The 8,332-nt window shown below is 41.4% G+C and overlaps 1 protein-coding gene across 1 annotated transcript in view; it reads left to right on the top strand.

Moving 5' to 3' along the window:
• crebbpb (CREB binding protein b) overlaps window positions 1-8,332 on the top strand; it is a 53,966-nt gene that overhangs the window by 7,063 nt on the left and 38,571 nt on the right.

Genomic DNA, 8,332 nt, shown 5'->3' with positions numbered 1-8,332 from the left:
TCTATTTTGGTCTCATCTGACCACATGACTTTCTCCCATGACTCCTCTGGATCATCCAAATGGTCATTGGCAAATTGAAGACGGGCCTTGACATGTGCTGGTTTAAGCAGGGGAACCTTCCGTGCCATGTGTGATTTCAAACCATGACGTCTTAGTGTATTACCAACAGTAACCTTGGAAACGGTGTTCCCAGCTCTTTTCAGGTCATTGACCAGCTCCTCCCGTGTAGTTCTGGGCTGATTTCTCACCTTTCTTAGGATCATTGAGGCCCCACGAGGTGAGATCTTGCATGGAGCCCCAGTCCGAGGGAGATTGACAGTCATGTTTAGCTTCTTCCATTTTCTAATGATTGCTCCAACAGTGGACCTTTTTCACCAAGCTGCTTGGCAATTTCCCCGTAGCCCTTTCCAGCCTTGTGGAGGTGTACAATTTTGTCTCTAGTGTCTTTGGACAGCTCTTTGGTCTTGGCCATGTTAGTAGTTGGATTCTTACTGATTGTATGGGGTGGACAGGTGTCTTTATGCAGCTAATGACCTCAAACAGGTGCATCTAATTTTGGATAATAAATGGAGTGGAGGTGGACATTTTGAAGGCAGACTAACAGGTCTTTGAGAGTCAGAATTCTAGCTGATAGACAGGTGTTCAAATACTTATTTGCTGCTGTATCATACAAATAAATAGTTAAAAAATCATACATTGTGATTTCTGGATTTTTATTTTTTTTTAGATTATGTCTCTCACAGTGGACATGCACCTACAATGACAATTTCAGACCCCTCCATGATTTCTAAGTGGGAGAACTTGCAAAATAGCAGGGTGTTCAAATACTTATTTTCCTCACTGTAAATTATAAATATACTTTTAATTTAATGTTATATTATACTCATACAGTCATTTAGACCAGTTCCTCCTCCAGGTTGTGCCTGTGCTACACCGCCTACACTACTTACGTTATTCATCACTCAGTTTATTCTCTTCATCTTTGTTCCCTCCTGGGGAACAAATTTGAATGTTGTTGTATTGATCAAGTGGTCGAAGAAAGTTATCACATATATCATTGCAGGCAAGCTCACATTATCTAGTTTAAACCAACTAAAACACAAAATTACACTGTTTCACATGATTTGCTGTAATTAGTGTTGTAGTACTCGAGACTGGTCTTGGTCTTAAGACCACTTTTTAATGTCTTGGTCTCGTCTCGGACTCGACCGCATTTGTACTCTTGTCTTGTCTCGGTCTTGGACGTTGAGGACTGGGGATTTTCTTTCAAGACCATAACTTTGGTATTATCAATAAATTGCTTTTGGATCGTCTGATTTATTTGTTAACATCTTAACTTTGATTGGATGTAAAACGTACTGCATCAAATGCAATCAATGACCTTAATTAAAATGTGTTGTTACCGTTAACGACTGTCACCCCTCCCGGCGGTGGCGATGCTTATGTTGATTTCAGCTCTTAGTGTTTGTATGTGGGTGTTTTAATGGGAATGTGGATCTTTCAGATCAATTTGAGAACTACCTATGATCTCGTTCCACATTTTATTGTGTGTCATGTAATGCAGGGAACTGGTCTTGGTCTTGAGTCAGTCTCGCCCTCCCTTGGTCTTGTCTTGGTCTCAGCCCCTAAAAGTTTTGGTCTTGACTTGGTCTCGGTTTGGGCGGTCTTGACTACAACATTAGCTGTAATGTTGCGTATATAAACGTCATAGCTTATGTAAGACAGTTGCTTTTCTCAAGAAATCTGACCAGTCCTTCACATAGAAAACTGTTGGCCCATACAGGCTGTTATAGGGCAACTGAGAAAGTTGATGAATGCCAAAAGTTTTGGGTGGCGTTACAACCCTATGCAATAAATATATTTAAATTCCTTTTAAAAACTTAAAAATGTCCCCTTTAAAGGTGTGTGGCTGATTTTAATCGGTTACAGCTCAAAGAGGCGCGGCAGTCTTGAAATGATTTAAAAAGATTTTTTTTTTACCAATATTACGATTTAATATGTGATTCATTTTTAAGCTCTTTACCTTCTGTATTATTCAAAATGGACAAGCAGTAAATCAGTGGTAAAGTATGACCAACACAATATTAGATAGAACTACACTGTTCTTTCTTGTGTTATGATGAATTAGGTAGAATTATTATTATTGTGAGCAATGGGGGAGAAGATATATCAAATTATAATAATATGAGAGAGATAATTTGAGTCATGGCATTAAATAATATGATATCAGGTCAGCCTACCTACAGACCACAAGAAAAACTAACTCACCACAGTGAGCGCTCAATACAAAACCCACAGTTCAACCAGCAATGAATACGTCCTTATCTCAGTTCAAATCTCCTAGTCCATCTTTCTGTATAAGCAAACAAAAAATAGTCAATTTGAGGTTCAATTCAAAAGTTGGCCAACAAAAATAAAACAAGTGTCGCCTCTAGTGTTTAAAAGACAAGCTTAGTAATTCTCCGACAACACTGGAGTGCCCCTAACCCCCTCCCCCGCAGCTGCGATGCTGGTAAGCAGCGCACTGGCTGTAACTGGGCAGTAACTCGGGACAGAGTACGCCTCTTTCGGATATGAGAGTTTGGTTTGAAACGCCGTTTCACAGATATTTCCTGATATTTCATGCACTTAATCGTTCAGCCCTACTTAAAATATGTTGAAAAGGTCTAAAAAAAAAGGAATTGAATTTTACTTAAGGATTCCTGTATATACCCTAAGTAAGGATAGCTTATAGCGTAACGTTAGAAAACGGCTGGGATTTCGAAGTTAGCAAGCTGTATATAGATAGTCAATATCAACTGCTCCCCTCCCGGCACCACAGTTACGATGTCATTTTGTGGGAAACATTGCATTATGCCAATTATTTGCTGGCTTAGTTGTGTTACAAATGGGTTTGGCTTATTGAGTCACGTTTGTTATTGGTAAAGCCTTTCCATTATTTGTAGTCTGATAATAGCAACCCTTTGCCACGTGCAGCCCACTGCACACTTGTTGTCGCTCACAGCCACAGATTAGCAGTCTGTCTTTGATGTTTATGTTAATGTATAACAGTTTTTTATGGTGTGCTAGTGTCATGTCAGTATGCGTTTGTGCCTGTGGCCACAGGGCAGGTCAGGCTTGTTTTCATCTGTATGGCTGAAAGGGTGTGTCAGCGCCAGAGGTGAGAAATGAGCAGCCACTTTCCAACCCTACTGCTCACATAGCAGGGTTTCCTCCTCCTCTGTCTAGCCAATGTGATGATCACCCATCCCTGTGTGAGCATTATTCAGCTATGTTAGCATTAGCACACACTTAAATACAGTCAAGTGTTAAAAATTTTGTCTTTCACCAACATGGTGAAGCAGTGGCAGAAGATACTCTGGATCTACTGGATAGTGTCTCAGCTTATATGGAACTGATCTGAGATGAGGAGAACGGTGGGTGGCACTGGATGCTAACCTGTCAGCCTTCCCAATCAGTCCTGCCCTTTTTCCTCTCTCTCTGCTGTTAGCCTTTGTATCTCACACATCCACAAGATGCTCATATCCTAAGGAACAAGGAACAAAAACAAGTTTTTATTCATTCAAAGCTCACTGTCTGTCTGCAGGAGCTAAATAAAATGTTTTTTTGCCATCTTGGATCGCGTAGCCTTGCTCGTTCTTTTTTTTTTTTTTTTTTTTTTCTTGTCATTTTCTTTGAATGCCTGTGGTTTTCATAAACACTGTGCAGCAAATGACTGCCGCCCCAGCTTTACAAGTGTAGTGTGCCACTAATTTTGCACATCTTGAAGTCATCACAGCTCTTCTTATAAACACCATATTAAAAGTTTTACAAATGTACTACCAATCAGATGTGTGAAAAACAACCCAGCACAGCGCTGCCTACTAGTTCTACCAGTCTGATGAAATTGTAATGTATCCAGAGACGACAAGCAAATTCTGTTTGTTCCGAACGCATGCCCGTTCGTGTTTGGCCCGATTGCTTGGCTCCCGAAGTGCTGCATGCAGTCTTGTTGAGAACTGCAGTATGGATGCTTGTATATGGTTGGGTATCATTTCAATTTTATCGATTCCGATTCTACTTGGTTCTGATTCCAGCCCCTTCACCATAAATCTTGACACCGCCCTGTGAGTTTTATCTACTTTATCATCTTCCCCTTCATGGTTAAAGTAAAAAGGAGTCTCTGTACTAAAGGGGTGTCTCTGGGGACTCGCAGAGGTGAAACGAAATCTTAGTTTGTGCGCGTAGTGTGTATTATGTCTGAATAGAAAACCCCAACACAACATGTCTCAGCAGTATTGCTTTTGTGTCCATGAGCATGCGATGCACATTAGAATAGTTAAAATTTCAGTGTTTTCCCATAGGTTTTTGTGAGCTTTAGAGGAATGTTTTGGGGGTGGTCGTGTTAGTCATGGCCAGAGGTTTGGGGGTCCTCCCCCAAGTAAATTTTAAGTTTTCCAATGAAAAATATGCAATTCACTTCATATTGGGCCATTACTTTCACCATATCTCTGAACAAATATTTGGAAAAGCTAGAGGAGACAATAAATAAACAACACCCAAAGATCAGTCTACTAGGGAAGAACTACAACCATTAGATTTGGGGAAAGTAATTTGCTTGGTTATGATGCTCTCCACAGTGATTTTACATTTATGGCACAGCATGTTTTGGGCATCACCCCCTAAGCCTTAACGGCAGGAAATCTCTGTCAGAATCATTATAGGTTGGATTGTTCATGTTTGCCTTTTCTGTCTTAATTTTCTTCAAAGCTTCTGACATTTATCTGTAGACATTAATATAAAAAATAGGCAACATGAGAAACCACTTCCCTTCTGAGGTGAATTTTATTTGCACATTAAAATCCAAAAAGAAACGTCTCCTCATTAGCTTAAAAGGACTGGTTTGCATTACTAATTAGCTTTACTAATCTCAGCACGTCCAGTCACCACCGTCCTTTCTTTTCCCAATAACCACTTTTTCAGACTCATCTGAAACCTGAAAAATAATTTAGGATGAACCAGTATGTACAGGACAGAGCTGTAGGCTACACCAGTTTAGTCTAAGTTTGTACTTGATGTTCTCAACATTGGACAAGTAGGCAGTAATAAAATACAGCTACCAGTTACTCTATTAATTGAGCTAATGTTAAGTTACATAGCAGCCAAAAGACGTAGCCTACTGTAGAAGCTTTCCGGGAGGGCAGCAGTCGTCTTTTGTCCATGTGTTTTTTCACAGACTTCACTCGGTTAAAGAAATTGGTAGACTATTAACTTACATTACAAGTCGCGGTGGATATTTTACGCACGGACCAGGTAAAGCAACAGTGTGCAGATGTTGGTTTCAGTTGTTTGATGGGCTGCATCATTAATAAGCCGACGTCCAACTCACCTGCTGCCGTAATAACGGATCACGGGTGGACATGTACGGAAAAAAGACTAGTTCTCAGTCTTTTAGGTTACTAAAACATACTGCTGATGGAGAAAATGGAGCAGACGGGGGAAAAGAGAGGCGGGGCAAGCCGGGGTGTTTACCTGAGGTGTAGGTGTATGTGAGTGTGTCAGAGTGTGGGGAGAAGAGAATTCCAAGGCAGGTGCAAAGCATACTTAAAAAAAATAAGAATGTTCGTGGGCATTAAAACCTGCTTTCCCAGGGTGGTATAACGTGGCATGCGTAGTGACTTTGTTCCCTCTGTGAGAGGAGGAGCATCTCACACTCTGCATCTCCACTAATAACTCTCTCTGACTCTGGTAAGGCAGCAACAGCCCGCTGCACAGCCTGTTATTATCTCCCAGACTGAAGAGTCTAATTGAAGATTTTCGTGTGGCTGCTGAAAAGCTTTGGATGAATTACAACTGTCAGCAGCAATGTCCTCTTCAGGTGAGAACAGTTGGACTCAAGTGTTGGGATTCTCTGGTTAGTGGATGCTTCCGTTGTCACTACTTGGCATGTGATTGCTTGCTACTGGATGTGCTCATCATATCCTTGCCGTATAATGGGCAAGATCAAACCGTACTCTCAGCCTTTTGACAGGAATCACCATGTCGAAGGTGATTTTTCTCCTTCAGTCAGCTTTTCGGCTCCAGTGTATCATCTCCCTCTTACATTTGTGTGGTCTCAATCCTGCTGCTGAATAGGCATCAGGCAAGACACAGGTGTTTGCTCTCAACGATGCACTATCCATGTCTCTTGATGTAACGCTGAGACTTGTTGCTTTTAATATTATGGACTAATAGGGTAGGCGTTCCATTTAAAGACTGTGGCTGTAATATTTAAGCTCCCATAAATTACCACTATATTTCATTGATAAACTGATTCGATTTTTGATCCTACCTTAGTAGACTTGTTGTGATTGGCGATTGTATCGACGATTGAAGGAATGATCAGTGATTGTTTTTTCATGTGCCGATATCAGAACTAAGGTGACACAGAATTTCTAGAATCTGCACCACACTGCAGAGTGTGAATGAAGAAATATTAAAAATTAAAATAAAATAAATAAATAAAACCGTAAGCGTGTGTGTGTGTGTGTGTGTGTGTGTGTTAAATAAAAATATATTAAAAATAAAACAGTAAGCCTCTCTCTCTCTCTGAGAACCTATTTTCTTAACACAACTCTGTCAATGTCGGAGACCCACCATCAAATAAGTTATAAGGCAGCATGTAAAGGAGCCTAGCTAATAAGGATAGTTATGTTAACGTTAGAATACAGCTGGGTTGTCGAGGTTGAACCGCATAGATGGTCAATATCGACTGCAACGCCCACCCCCCCTTCAATGGCTTGCGCCGTGCCAGGGCGGTTTGTTGTTAGGTTAGGCAAAGCGCAAGTGCAGCAACCTCGTGCATGCGCCGTGGTGAAAGTTCAAAATAGTTGAATAGCTGCGGCCAGCACAGCTTTCTATCTGAAAGGCCCATTACAGGTTCTGTGGGAAACACTGTACTGTGCACTCACAGATGTCCTTGGTGGTTTCTCTTAAAGCTAATAAGCCTATTTCTTCCATGCTGGCATTTTACTGACATGCTGCAACGTAACACCGCCCCCTGGCGATCAGATCGGCAATCAATGATCTGAAGTGGGGCTGAAACGATTGATTGATTAAATCTATTAATAAAATGCATCGACGCAAATTCTTTGCAACTATACAGCACAGTGTTTCTCAGGGACATTTATTACTTTCGCACATTGCGCTTATGCTGTGAACACGACGTGATTATAATCGCGCTGTTTGCAAAGTGGAGGAAGAGAGAGAAAACAGCAAGGGACGAAGTGTCCAAAGTATGGGATTATTTCAAGCTAAAGAAAACAACCACTCTGTAATGTCACAGTCCGTCCACCGTAAAACAAAACTTATGTCGCCTCGGCAACAGCACGACGGCACCTGAACAAAAAGCAGCCAGTGTTCTGCCAGCGGACCACAGACAAGGTAACAGGAACTTTAGCATTTAACTGAAAACATGATTGATTGATGAGTCGCTGTCAGCTGGTGTAGTCTGTGACCCCCTGCCACCTATCAGTCACGTAGTGTGAATGCCACAACGACTTCAAGACTCCCGTAACAAGATGGCAAGTTGTGTAGTGTGAACGGCACAGGTAGATTTAACTTAAATTTGACAACCCATTTTAAAATCATTCTTGATTGCAGTGCATATTCGCTCCGCACATTCTCTCACTCTGTCGCTCTTTCTCTCTCTTGCAAACACGGACAACAGGCCCGTCTGTGAATTGAATGGTTGGTATCATAAACACCGCTGAACAAATCTGTCCAACACAACGCTGTCAATGTCGGAGACCCATCTTTAAAACAGTTATTAGCAAGCATGTAAGGAGCCTAGCTAATAAGGATAGCTATGTTAACTTTGGAAGAACAGCTGTCGAAGTTAGCACGCTGTGTAACTGGTAGTCTACAGGTGCGTTCGCGATAGCTGGCTGACTTTCGCCGACTTGATAGATAGGGGAATAAAAACGGCGCCGTCAAGTCTGGTAGACTGTGTGAGCTTACTGTAAGTTTATAACAGTGATCAGGCCTTGCTCCCACGAGGTCTAGTGATGTTTTGCAGCGCAGGTGTTGTGCCAAATTCGGCATGCCTGCCGTGAATTGCATACACCTCGCGTGAGGTAACGCTCTGTTATACTGAGAAAAGAGGTCGATGTAAATTTCGGTAGGTAGCCTACAATATCTGTTTTGCCGAATTATGCAGTTCACTTCTTAAGGTCCTTTTAGGACTGTTTGAACGCGGTTAACGCCACATGTTTTTGCTGAATCTCAAGAAATAGTACTTTTACCAAGTGTAATAATATATTAACGATTCTTAACGTTCATAAAATATATCACTGTTGATGAACCCCACAAAGAA

Source organism: Micropterus dolomieu, linkage group LG02 (genome assembly GCF_021292245.1).
Source record: "Micropterus dolomieu isolate WLL.071019.BEF.003 ecotype Adirondacks linkage group LG02, ASM2129224v1, whole genome shotgun sequence".
Classification (NCBI taxonomy): domain Eukaryota; kingdom Metazoa; phylum Chordata; class Actinopteri; order Centrarchiformes; family Centrarchidae; genus Micropterus; species Micropterus dolomieu.
Note: the sequence above shows the minus strand (reverse complement) of the source record. Positions and strands in the feature narration are given on the sequence as shown.